General features: G+C 37.1%; 1 protein-coding gene and 1 long non-coding RNA gene across 2 annotated transcripts in view; both read right to left on the bottom strand.

Moving 5' to 3' along the window:
- LOC137144329 (uncharacterized) overlaps window positions 1-10,941 on the bottom strand; it is a 35,522-nt gene extending 24,581 nt beyond the window's left edge. Inside the window, exon 1 of the long non-coding RNA XR_010917372.1 lies at window positions 10,490-10,941. This is a non-coding gene — a long non-coding RNA (uncharacterized lncRNA). The remainder of the gene's footprint in view (window positions 1-10,489) is intronic.
- PRKD1 (protein kinase D1) overlaps window positions 1-12,512 on the bottom strand; it is a 274,425-nt gene that overhangs the window by 244,750 nt on the left and 17,163 nt on the right. The window lies entirely within an intron of this gene.

Here is a 12,512-nt window from a genome sequence, read left to right as displayed (position 1 = left end):
CAACATTAAACCATTTCAGCACCTATTCACGGGAGCTCACACCTCACAACTGTTGTCCACAACTGGTCAATTTCCTAGTGTAGATGGGACTTATATAGATAATATCCTATACCCAGTGTTTGAGGGAAATTGAAAAATTGTGCTGAATTAAGAGGAGGCTGCCTTCTAATTTAGTGCAAAGCAGCCATAGAAGCACAGAACTTGTTAGATACAGAAAGAGGAAAAAGCCACTACATTTTTTGACTTGCTGTTCTGAATGACTGAACTGACTGAATTTTTAGATCTGAAACATGCACAGGAAGATTACTGAATCCTGAAGGAAAGGCAGAGCTACCAGCATTCACTTCTCTTTAATGGCAAAAGGAATGATTTAAAGTTTGCCACCTTATGTTTCGATCAACCTTAAAAATGGCAAATTAAGGCGAAAGCTCCCCAAAGCAGATTCAGCAAGTCATCACCACACCTACATTCTGTGCAACAACTGCTGGCGTAGTTCTTGCCAATTCTACTCGTACAGCATGAGCATCATCAGCCCAGAAATCTAAGGTAGCTTGGAGCAATAGTCTATTCTTAGCTGCTTCCACTGACTTCTAGGAGAATTATTTAACTATTTGCATATACTAGAATAATTTATGAAGGCAAAAAAATGAAAAAGGATGATAAGAGATTCAAATTTACAGTGTTTTACCTGCCACATGTCTCCGTCTGTATCTCTGGGGTTTGGAAGCATTACCATGGGATCTGTATTAATGTAGAAGAATAGCAGAATGTTCCTGCTCTTACTTATTAAAAATCAATGAACTGCTACTTTATAAGAAATGATTGGCATTAGGTACCAAGCATTTTTCTGGAAAGAAGCTTGCACACCTCCCAATGGCACATTTGGTAGCTGCAGATGGCACTTGAGAGCATAATTTCCAGTAAGTGATGTGCCAAAATCGCAGCACACAAATAACTTAAGTCTGATATCAACTGTTTGCTGCATGCCAGTTCCAATAGGCCATCTTCTTGAGATGGCTCACATGTGTACTGGCCCCAAAATACAGCAATTATACTACTTAAATGAAAGTGAAAGTACATTTGTGAAACAGCAACTGAATGAAAATAAATGCAGGATTTTGCTGTGTACAGAGCCTGTAAGAGATGTTCAACTAGGCTGATCAGATGACAGATCACGTAAGCATGATCTAGTGGTTAGTGAGTTAGCCTGGGGCTCTGAGACCCAGGTTCAAGTCGTAGATGTGCCACAGACTAGCTGCTTAACCTCAGGGTACATCTACGCTGAAGTAAAACACCCATAGCACTGAGTCTCAGAGCCTGGCTCAGTTAACTTGAGCTCAAGGAGCTTGGGTTGGGGCTAAAAATTGCAGTGTAGAAGCTCAGGCTCCAGCCTGAGCATCTACACTGCAATTTTATAGCCTCACAGCCTGAGCCCTGCGAGCTGGAGTCAGCTGACCTGGTCTTTTATTGCAGTGTACACATACCTTTAATCTCTCTAATTCCCTTCTGTAAAATGGGGACAACAGAATTCCTCACACGGGTGTTGCAAGGATAAATACATTAAAGACTGTGAAGCACACAGATTCTACAGTCAGGGGCTCTATAAATACCTATGATAATCATGTTACCTACATTCATATTTGGAGAGCGTGATATGGGGCCTCTGAATACAACATTCTGTGACCTTCTTTCACTAATACAAGGTTACACACCCATCTCAAAAAGGATGTAGATGAAAAAGCCCAAAGAAGAGCAAAAATGATTAAGGCATGTATAAGATTCCATATGAGGAGAGATGGAATAGGAACAGATGAGGGCTACTAGTAAGAGATAACATGACATGAGATCACAGGAGTATACAAAATAAGGAAAACGTATATTGAAGATAAATTGGGCGCTCCTATTTACCATCCCCCCATGACAGAAAAACAAGAGGACACAGATCCATGAGAAGGCATCAAGACTAGAGAACTATGTACATTGGGAGTTAAACCTTATCCGTTGTGGGGGAAAATCCACAAGAAGGCCATTGCTAAATGATTTTAATATTGACAAAAATATATGAAAATATTTATTACAAAAAGGTCTAAGAGAAATTCAAAACCAACAGGAAAGAATATTTAGAACAAAGTTGTTTAAGAAATCAGCTAATATGGTAGAGTACCCATAATGGCAGTTATTTAACTTTGCTGCCTGAATGCAATAACTTCATACTGAAGACAATATCACAAATATTGGTTACAAGTTACACATTCTTAAAATGTTCTTCACCTTCCCCACCACGGCACTTGCATGTGTGCATCATTCAGTTTTTCAAGAAACTGTGCAACGCACATCTATTTATTTTGGGTAAAACAAAACAAAAAACTCTTAAAAATGCAAATCGCTGAAGATAGTGAGAACTTATTGTAAATTTATTTCTTTTAGCAGGTTCATATAATTTATTTGCACTTTTTTTTTTCAGAAATTTATTTTGCATCTCAGTCAGAATGCATCATTTGACACTGGAACTATTCATTTTTTTGACTACGCAAAAAAAATTCACTCACAATAACTCATTATCTTTTTTAAAAAATAAGTGACCTTTAGAATCCTACATTTTGCAAAATTCTCCCTAGCTTTACTCTGTGTATAAAATATTTATTTTACATATGCAGTGACAAAAGCATTTGGGGACAAAAGGAAAGGAGTCCAGCACTTCAGAAAACATACTGTCTGTTTTTTGTTATTACAAGTACATTGAACATAGCTTCATGCACATGGATAACTTCTTTGGCCCACTTCCATTAACTATCCTATACTTATTACCCTCCTTACCCACACTACCCCCCCACACACCGAACTACCCTCAGCACTCATTTTTTAGTATATTTGACTGCAGAAAACCAAATTACTTGATGTCTGAACACTCATTTACTCAGATTATTTTACAAAGTACTTGTGTTGTAACAATACCTTGGCATGAAAGAGTAGGAAGCAAAACTGGACCTTTACGTTTGAATATCCACTCACCGTCAGGAACGTTCCATAAAATTTGGGCGTCTCTGTTTACTGTAGTAAACAGTTTTACTCTGTTTACTGTACTCTGTTTATTGCAGTAAAAAATCTGCCAACATTTCCACTATATAAATCCCATTTTCCAGGAACTTATAGTCAGAAAATACATTCTGGAAGGAAAGCCGGTATAAAATTTCTTAATCAAAAGAATTGATTTTATTCCCAAAATTTAAAAACAGTTCTTCTAAGTTTCATGACTGAACACAGAAATGTCCATCAATATATTGCTCACATGCCAGATACTTTTTCTCTGAATTTTAATATGGATTTTTCCTATGCACAACAGACATCCTAAACGCCTGGTGTAACTATATAATACCCATATGGAGTTGTCTTGGGATACTGAATAGAAATAACACTTACAAAATATACACATGGTTAATAAATGAGTCATTTTAATACATAAATTAAATATGTAATCTAAAAATGTTAGAAGTATAGTTGTATGAGTGGTAGATATGTTTTCAGTCTTGTGGAATCAAACTAAGTATTTATTTTAAAACACAATTTTATTTTTATATTTTACAACTTACCAAAAAATTGAAATAATCAGCAACTATAGAAAAGGACACAAATATATTGTAATATAATTATAATCCCATTTAAGCAAGAATTTTCCCCAGCAAATTATTAGCAATTAGTATGTGTGCATGTGTACACACATGCAAAGAGAAGGGCTTCTCAGAAAACAAGTTTTATAAAAAAAAAAGTGAATCTGATAAAACAGTATTATATTCAGTCTCATTTAGTCTTGCAACAATCTGCTGTTTACACATAATGAGAATACATACTAATGTTTCACATTTAGATGATACAAAATAGTCAAGATAGTCCAAAGCAGACTGAGAAGTTTCAAAGGGATCTCCCAAAAGTGGGTAGACTGGGCAACAAAATGGCAGATGAAATTCAATTTTAATAAATGCAAAGTAATTCACATTGGAAATCATAATCCCAACTATACATACAAAATTATGAGGTCTAAATTAGCTGTTACCACTCAAGAAAGAGATCTTGGAGTCATCATGGATAGTTCTCTGAAAACATCCACTCAACATTCAGTAACAGCCCCAAAAAAAAGCTAACAGAATGCTAGGAAACATTAAGAAAGGGATACATAATAAAACAGAAAATATCATAATGCCATTATATAAATCCATGGTACACCTACTGCTTGAATACTGTGTGCAATTTTGGTTACCCTACCTCAAAAATGATATATTAGAATTGAAAGAGGTACAAAGAAAGGCAATAAAATTATTAAGGGTATGAGAACAGCTTCCGTATGTGGACAGATTAACAAGACTGGGACTTTTCTGCTTGGAAAAGAGACAACTAAGAGGGGATATGATAAGAAGTCTATAAAATCTTGACCGGTGTGGAGAAACTGAATAAGGAAGTGTTATTTACTCCTTCACAATAATTTAAGAACCGGGATTACACCAAGAAATTAATAAGCAGCAGGTTCAAAACAAACAAAAGGAAGTACTTCACACAACACACAGTCAGCCTGTGGAATACATTGCCAGAGGGATGTTTTGAAGGCCAAAACTATAATGGAGTTCAAAAAAAGAACTAGATAAATTCATGGAGGATAGGTCCATCAATGGCTATTAGGCAAGATGATCATGGATGCAACCCCATGCTCTGAGTGTTCCTAGCCTCTGAATGCCAGAAGCTGGGAGTAGATGATAAGGGATGAATCACTGAATGGCTCCCTGTTCTGTTCATTCCCTCTGAAGCACCTGGCATTGGCCACTGTCAGAAGACAATTTACTGGGCTAGATGAACAACTAGTCTGACCTAGGATAGCTATTCTTATGTTTTTAGATACTGAAGACATAAATCCATAATCAATTATATCCAACAAGTCATCCAGTATTAACCCTTCACATTCAAAAATTCATCAGTTATCCATGTTATCATAAAGACTAAATTCAAAGAGGTAGCACAAATCCACCTTAGTGTGAGCAGGTGAAGACTCAAGCTGCATCTGATTATATGTCCCTCTAATAATAATTATCATGCAAAAAAAAAAAAATTCCCTTGTAGCATTATCAGCTACCAGCAAGGAACTAAGGCCTCAATCCTGTAAACACTCACATACATAAATTTAAGCAAGTGAGTGTTACCACTGATTACTGGCATCCTGCTGCGCCGGTGTGTTTTGATTTCAATAGAGCTGCTCACATATTTAAAATGTAATACTTAAGCTTAAGTGAAAATTCAGTATAATGATCTAATAAGTCTTGCTTATTGTGATGTTCATCTGTGCCTTTATCTATTCTTATCGTCATTACATTTGTTATTATGCTTCCTTAAGGAGACATTACAAGGTTTCTATACAGATAGCCTCGCTGAGAAAGGGATCCAGAAGGAACAACTTAAGCTATGTCTCAAGAACTGAATACTGGAACCAATATGTCAAGGTATCAATATATAAAGATGCCATAGGAAAGAACAAGAAAGATGAACTTCCTTACATAACACAGTCTTTACCTGCAAGGGGAGTAATTCAAGATACTAGAAGAAACAGCTCATTAATAGGGGAAGTGGAACATATATGTGAATGCCATGCTATGCTTCCTTAAATTTCCTGTAACTACAAGTGATGGCCATTATGAAGAGACTAGTGCCAACACCTTAGCCTTAGGTTCTCTGGAGACACCTTTGTTACCAGAAGATAGAGGTTGCAAAAAGAATTGCATCCACTCAGCCTGGTTTTTAAAAAACAAAACAAAACAACAACAAAACAGGAACTCATCTTTTTATCCAGGATAAGAGAAAACCTTCAGTTGGGTCAAGTGGCAATTTTTAATAGGCTGTTTTGAACAATACACCCCCAACTTTAGAAAACAAGTATGCTCCACCCCAAGAGCTAATATCTTGATAAACAGCTCACTCACTAAAGAAATACCCAGGAGAAGGGAAATGTAATGTTGATTGTTACTACTTTTATTTGCTTTAGCAATAAAGCCACCTAGCTATAAAAATTAGGGCTAATATGAATATTTCAGGACCCCAAGTTGAAATCACAGAACAAAACAAAAATAAAAATAATCTTTCCAAATCCACAATTGTGTCTTATGCAACCCTTACTTTCAACACTTCTAATTTTTTAGGAGGTAGCTACTTTTACGCACATCTTACATTATGAAGTAAATATACAAAAAAGAATAGGGTAATTGCCCATTCAGAAGAGATAAATTACACTGAAGTTCAAAATGTAATGTAATTTCTCCCAGGCCCCAACAAAAAGTAAAACACTTAGTCATAAATAATGCAGACAAGTAAAGCAGGCTTCTCTTCTCTTCTGCAAAAATTCCAATATAAAGTCAGATTATGGAATAAATTCTGTGTAAGGATCTCATCTAGCAAACCACATGCTTAACTTTACATGAATGATTCCAATAGGCAACACTAAACTTCCAAACTTTAAGCAATACACTGGGAAGCTATTTTAATATATTTGCAATTTAGAATAATGAAAAACAGGATTCTCTGTTTCATATGGGAAAGAGATTGTCCAACTTAAATATTCCCATGGTCTTCCATGGTCTGAATGTAAGAGAGATGTATATTTAAAACAGACTCTGACTGACAGAACTTGAAGGTTTTTCTTCAGAAAATGTAAATATTGGAAATATTGGAAAAACAGCTTATTAGAAAGTAACATAAATCAGTATAGTACCTCAGGGAATAAAAAAGGTCTTGTATTAAATAATATAAAAATAGGAAAAGGCTTTATAATTCCTCCTTATACTTATATTTGTGGTTATGTAACATTGTCATAGAATAAAAGTAACAGAAGACAAATAACTGAGTTAGAGAGAGTTTTATTCCAAGCTTCTCAATGGAGGAGGATTAGCAGAGACAGTGCCACTGACGGACACTTCATGGAAATTCAATATAAACAGTTAACATAGATTCCATTATACCTCTGCAAGGCTGTGGTCCATGAAATAAATCACTGTCACATGAGCAGTGCAAAAGAAACTCAGTAAAGGAAGGAACTTAGAATTTGGTATTGCATAGAAATGAAACAGCAAAAAAACTTCATTACCACACATTTAAAGTTGCCCGGGGATAGCTCATGCCCTTCCTGAACACTGCATCAGACAAACTCAAACTTCTGAAAACCAGGAAATACAGAGTTAAGGTAAATTCCCATGCAACCTTAACTCTGCCTCCCTGGAGTTGGTAATAGTCACTGGGTATTATCTGCATGCACTCCAGCTGCAATCACTATATAAAGATAGCTGTATTGAATGATGGAGGAATAAGCTGGAACAGATTGGAAGAGCTGTGGGATTGTGATTTGAGGAAATCTGGGGATTAGTTTGAGGAGAAAGAGAGAAGGAGAGAGCTGTGATTATGACACGAGGAGATCTGGATCAGAGTTCCCCAGCGCTATGTGTGTTATCAAAGGGAAAGAGGTGGATATGTACATGGAGGTTCCAGTCTGGATCATTACAATACAGACTTGTAGGTTGTGTCAAGTATTGTCAGTAGAGAGGTGAGATATGAGACTGATCTGTGGATTTAATGATGGATAGTGGGAGGTGTAATGTTTAGCTGGTCTCCTGTATTCAAGGGTATGAACAGGGTTGTTTGTAAAAGTCATAGATAGGTTGCAGGCAATAAACAAAAATTAATGGGAGCCCTGACCTGTCTGTGACTTTCACTAAAAATAACTAGGGGTGGACAGGAGGATGACAGTCAAAGCCTCACCCCCATGCAGGGAGGCACAGCTCCAGCCCCAGCCAAAGGGGCAGGGAGGGCACACAACTCTAGCCCCAACCGCAGCCACGGGAAGGGGGCGAGGGGTCGCGCAGTCCTGGCCCTGGTCAAAGCCACAGGCAGAGGGGACGCGCAGCCCTGGCTGCAGCCACTGAGGCTGGGGGGAAGGGGAAGAACACAGCCCCGCTTCCAACCCTGGCTACAGCCACTGGCAACTGAAGCTGAAAAAGTCAGAGGTTGGGGGAAGACACGGAATCCATGACTTCCCTGACCTCCGTGACTAAATCGTATCCTTAGTTATGTGCATATTGGGGCTTCACTCCGAGAAAGCAGAATTAAAGTTGCTTGAGCAACTTCTCTGTATTTCCTGGTTCTCAGGAGGTTTACATTTTGCTGAAATCTGGAAGGGCACGAGCTAATCACCAGACAATCTTAGCTCTGCATTAGCAAAGCTTTGTGCCATTTAATTTCCTAGGTTTTTTTAAACTGTAAGAGATATGTAGAATCATAGAAGATTAGGGTTGGAAGGGACCTCAGGAGGTCATCTAGTCCTGCTCAAGCAGGACCAACCACAATTAAATCATCCCAGCCAGGGCTTTGTCAAGCCAGGCCTTAAAAACCTTTTAGGATGGAGATTCCACTACCTGCCTAGGTAACCCATTCCAGTGCTTCCCTACCCTCCAAGTGAAATTTTTTTTCCTAATATCCAACATAGATCTACCCCATTGCAACTTGAGACCATTGCTCCTAGTTCTGTCATCTACTACCACTGAGAACAGCCTAGCTCCATCCTCCCTCGAACCCCCTTTCAGGTAGTTAAAGGCTGCTATCAAATCCCCCCTCATTCTACTCTTCTGCAGACTAAACGAACCTAGTTCCCTCAGCCTCTCCTCATAAGTCATGTGCTCCAGCCCCCTAATCATTTTTGTTGACTTCCGCTGGATTCTCTCCAATTTTTCCACATCCTTTCTATAGTGGGGGGTCCAAAACTGGACACAATATTCCAAATGTGGCTTGCCAGATGTCTGTTCACTCATTCAAATATTTGTTGGTAGGCATTAATGGTCATTTAGACAGTTATAGTTCTCACTTAGGTTTGTAGCTGATACGCTACGGTGGCTAAGGAATAATCAAAAGACTATTTTACAGATGGGAAACTAAGGCACAGAGAAGTGAAGTGACTTGTCCAAGATCACCTAGCAGGCCAGTGGCAGAACAAGGAATAGTCCTAGTCTTTCCACTAGGCCATAGGATTGCTAAATGTTTTCCTCAGTACTCTTCTCCTCACCCACCTGTACATTTTGTTATGGTGAAATGGTAACAATGGTCATGCTTTGAAATATTTGCAATGCACAGTTGCTAACAGGGCCAATGAGAGAAACCTCATGTATGGTCCATGTCCCAAAACTGTAATAGCTTTATACATGATTGTTACAATAACTTTAAGCATGCAAGAGAAGACTGGAGAAGCCTAGGCACTGGTTGACCGTGTTTCCAACAGCTGTTATAGGTGACCATGAATTCAGTGCACTTTATTTTCCGCAGAGCAAATACAGAAACAAGCTTCCTGACAAAAACCTGGAGGCTGCATTCCAACTTCCACTGGAAGAGGGAAGTGTTGAATAACTTTTCAACTAAAAAAAGTGCACTGATACTTAAAACTACTTTGCTACCAAAAAAAAGTGTAAGAAAGTTTGTTACAAACTTTTTAAAAATTAGTTAGTAATAAGGATGTAAGTTTTGTGATATTATTAACAGACATAGAATTCTTTGCATTGAAAAAATTTGTTTTATGAAATGACACTTCCAAATAACTATATGACTGGATAAGTGTTGGCAATTTATTACTGTCACACTGTATATGATCACTTCCTCTCTTCTCCTTCCCTCCCAACTGCTCAGAGGAAGAAGCCATCCACTAGCTGCCAGGCTGAAGCAAGGGCAGGGTAAACGAACACTGTGAAGTCATTGTACCACTGAACAAAAACAACTTCTGTAGGACACAGCCTTACATGATGCATTCCCTGCAGCCTGCTTCTGAAACACACCATTTGCACAAAATGTTCCAAAGGGGCAAAGTGAACGGGGAGGGAAGGGGGATATGCATAATGCTCACCTAGCCTCCTGGTTATGCTGAAGTCCCTATGTTATGTTTCCTCAGTTCCAAAATTCTACTTGTATCCTCCTCTAGTAACACTTAATACTTCCTTATTGCAGCAAACTATTGAGATCTCCAATGATCCTATCAGCTGGTGAGGATTTTAAATCAAAAATCTCTTCAGAGTTATAGAAAGGAATTGAAAAATTAAACAATGGTTTATACATATGAAAATTAACTTAAGATGAGATTTTTATTTATAATAAGAAAGGACATTTGAATTATTTTTTTAAACGTCTTTTTGGTTAAAAAAATACTTCCAGAAGCCTTCTTGGGAAAAATTGGCTTACTTGGGTCAAAGCAGAATGATTTTTTCCTACAGCATTTATATTTACATATTAATAAAATTTCATGCTAAGACACATTACCAATTTATTACTCAGACATGTGTTGGCATATGCATGTCATCATCATTTTTGTCAAAATTATCTATCCATTTAGGACCATGAGGTGTACAGATAAAGCATAAACCTCTGCTAAATATCTCCTACACAGCAACAAACATGACAAATTACCAATACTATTCAAGTTACATACCACAGAAACTTAACAGCTTACTGGTATCAGGGTTATTGTGTACCATAAGAAAATAGCATAACATAATAGAAAAGGACCCAATTTTAAGACTTATTATAGACTCATAGACTTTAAGGTCAAAAGGGACCATTATGATCACCTAATCTGACCTCCTGCACAACACAGGCCACAGAACATCACCCATCCACTACTGTAATAGACCTCTAATCTATGACTGAATTATTGAAGTCCTCAAATAACAGTTTAAAGACTTCAAGTTACAGCAAATCTACCAGCAAGTGCCTGTGACCCATGCCCCAGGCTGCAGAGGAAGGCAAGAATAACGTCTGAACCAAGGATGCATTCAGGGAAAGCTACCTAGACCTTCAAGGTCAGAAATATATCCCCTTCATCATAAAACTATTTCACATATTGCACCACTTTCTTAAACAGCTGAGTAAAACTAAACAACAGTACTGAATAGAAAGTATTTGTTAAAAGATATACACATAGTGCTCTGAAATTATGAAGAAGTTCTGTATATTGATAATAGAAAACTAATACGCACCTTTCATACACAACATGCAAGTGCTTTTTAAAAAAAAGTTTTAAGCGGACAAGATTTAAATGTTAATTTTCTGAAAAAAATCTTAGCATTTTACTTATATTCTCAAGATTTATATCAGAAATACTCATCTGAAGCATTAACTGTGTAATATAAGATATGTAATATATATAATCTTTATAAACACTACATATAAAATTAACAAAAGTTAAGGATCTGTGTTTACAAATCCTACTGTTCTGGTTCTAAAAGTTAATTCTTAACCCTGATTATTAAATAGAATTAACAACTTACTATTAAAAATATGTAGTTCTTACAGAGTGCTTTTCATCGGTAGATCTCATAGCTCTTTACAAAGGAGGTCAGTATCATTATCCCCATTTTACAGATGGGGAACCTGAGGCACAGAGAGGTGAAGTGACTTGCCCAAGGCCAACAAGGATGTCAGTTGCAGAACTCAGAATAAAACCCAGGTCTTCTGAGCCACAGTCCAGTGCCCTATGCACTAAGTCACATTGTCTCCCCTAAATTACAATGTCTGGAAAGACACCAAGGCAATATATTAAAAAGATTTAGGATGAAAATATTCATAAAAGTGTTAGCATTAATTAATCCAATGCAGATTATTCACTTAAACAAAACAGGCAAAAATACTGTACATATACAGAAAAATTAAGTTGTTTGCATAACACTAAATGTACATACTGTAAACAAAGTTTTGCTGTTGCTGCAAGAAGGGAGTATAAAGATATAGTTTGCTCTGACAAACTTTTTCTGATTTTCAAATTGTTCCAAAACCACTGGGATTAACTCATTTACAAAGAGGAGTATGAAAGTTTTCTGAACACAAAGCCTGGAAACAAATAATAAGATTTATGTCTGGATTATAAGAGATTCAGTAGGTCTTAATCTTTCAGACATAGTTGTAATTCACATCTACTGTAATGAATCTCATTCACACACACTGACATTTAACAACAGAGTGACTGGTGCACTAGTGCAGTTAGTTATGGTTGCTAATCATTAATGTTTATGGTTAGCACAACCTACAAACTACTTTGTAACACAAATTTGGCATAAGATTTAGCAAGGAGATTGCTTTTAAATCTTCTAGTTCTGGCACTTGGTTATTAAGTGAGCAAACTTACGTCTGATTTCAACATATTTAAAATTTCCTGGTTTATTTTATGTATACATTCACCACATACTGTATGGGAAGGTGATATCCATGTGATAAACTATGCTCAGCATGCATCTTTGATCCGTTCAACTGCACTCTGCTCATTAACTCACAACCCGCAAAGACTACACCTAATATTCCAGACCACTCAGCAGCTTCAACAGGCACGATTTAGAATATATATCAATCTACCACAAAACTATTTTCTTCTTTCCTTCCCCATAAATTAGAATATTCACCCTCAAATCACAATGGGACAAGATAGGCAACAGCAAGACAGAAGAGCATTCTTTTAAAAA

Source organism: Emydura macquarii, unplaced genomic scaffold (assembly GCF_026122565.2).
Source record: "Emydura macquarii macquarii isolate MOO-44397 ecotype Brisbane River unplaced genomic scaffold, CSIRO-AGI_Emac_v2 contig_374, whole genome shotgun sequence".
In the NCBI taxonomy this organism is placed as follows: domain Eukaryota; kingdom Metazoa; phylum Chordata; order Testudines; family Chelidae; genus Emydura; species Emydura macquarii.
The sequence above is the reverse complement of the archived record's forward strand: the minus strand, read 5'-3'. Positions and strand labels throughout refer to the sequence as shown.